Source organism: Chrysochloris asiatica, unplaced genomic scaffold (assembly GCF_000296735.1).
Source record: "Chrysochloris asiatica unplaced genomic scaffold, ChrAsi1.0 scaffold00064, whole genome shotgun sequence".
Taxonomy (NCBI): Eukaryota; Metazoa; Chordata; class Mammalia; order Afrosoricida; family Chrysochloridae; genus Chrysochloris; species Chrysochloris asiatica.
In genome coordinates this window covers 1,014,893-1,016,394 of record NW_006408582.1, presented here as the reverse complement: position 1 = coordinate 1,016,394, position 1,502 = coordinate 1,014,893, and the positions used below count along the sequence as shown (strand labels likewise).

Here is a 1,502-nt window from a genome sequence, read left to right as displayed (position 1 = left end):
GTTTCTCTCCTGTATGCAGCATCTGGTGGTTCATGAGCACAGACTTCCAGAAGAAGGCTTTCCCACATTCACTACACACATGTGCTTTCTTTGCCTTGAAAGTTTCCTGATGCTTCATGAGTTGGAACATCATGTTGTTGGATTTTTTACTCCCATGGTATTTAAATTCAGTAGGAAATTGCTCATGGTTGGTATGGAAAAAAGTTTTCTTCATTTCTATTAAACTTTGCAGAATTCGTTATTTCATATCTTCTCTGATTGATTAATGTTAAAATTGATTTCACCGCTTTACCACGTAAGTCTAACATTCTATGATCTTGCCTTATAGCAAAATGATTTTTGTCCTGATGAACAGTGTTTTCAAATTCATTAACTTCCCAGCACTGTTCCTCTATATTTACCCCACTGTCATGTTGCAGGGGCCCCAGCAGATGATCATTAACTTTCTGGTTTTCTGAAAAGGTTCAACTGTGGAGCCCATCTTCTAGAGTCCAGGGTGGTTCTCCTTGTTCCAACCTGGAGAGTGCATCTGGTTTGCTCAGCTGGTACTGCACAGACACCAGGTGGCTGTAGTTCTCCAGCATCACATCCTGGTACAGGGCCTTCTGAGTAGGGGCCAGGAGCTGCCACTCTACCTAGTTGACTTCACAGCCTTGCCATCCAATGTCAGTGATTTGTGGATCACCATCATTTTCTTTTGTTTTCAGCAAACAACCAGCAACTAGTATGCTCTGCTTTTGAGTCTCCTGAGTTAACTGTTCAGAAATCTCCTCTTCTGATGAAGGGTGTTCCCAGAAATGACAATATTCCTGGAGCCTCTTCCTCATTCCTTCAGTTGGTTCTCTTTCTACTGAGGAGTTAGGACCTATAGGCTCAGCAATAAAGCATTTGCAGAATTTGCAGAGACAGGGGCAATCTTTTCAAATGATGGTGTGCTTGAGCAATCAGATATACCTGTTTTTCTCTGGAACTGGTTCCGAAATGTTGCACCTGTATTTTCCTACTCATTTTCTTGAATTTTTGAAATAGTGGTCTCATACAATATTTGTCCTTTTGTGATTGATTAATTATTCTTTTCTGTAAATTTGCCATACTATGGTGCCTTGCATGTTGATGTGATTCTGGAAGCTATGCCACTGGTAGTTTATATACCAGTGGGGTCTCCCATGGTGGACAGGTTTCAACTGAGCTTCCTAGTCTGTCTTAGTGTTATTTATCATGTTTCAATATTGAATATTCTAGTGTTATCTAACAGTGTTCCGCTGATATTCATAACGTTTCAGTGACTAAATATTCAGAAGCACCAGAATATTGTTAGATATAGTGCTGGAAGATGAGCCCATCAGGTTGGAAGGCACTCAAAATACGACTGGAGAAAAGTTACCTCCTCAGAGTAGAGTTGATCGTGATGGTGCGAATGGTGTAAAGCCTTTAGTACCTTCATTGGCTGGTGGAACACAACTCAAAATGAAGACTAACAGATGTAAACATCCATTAATAAT

At 40.5% G+C, this 1,502-nt stretch overlaps 1 pseudogene; it reads right to left on the bottom strand.

Moving 5' to 3' along the window:
• Positions 1-182: 182 nt before the first annotated feature.
• LOC102838351 lies at positions 183-602 on the bottom strand (annotated as a pseudogene).
• Positions 603-1,502: the final 900 nt, after the last annotated feature.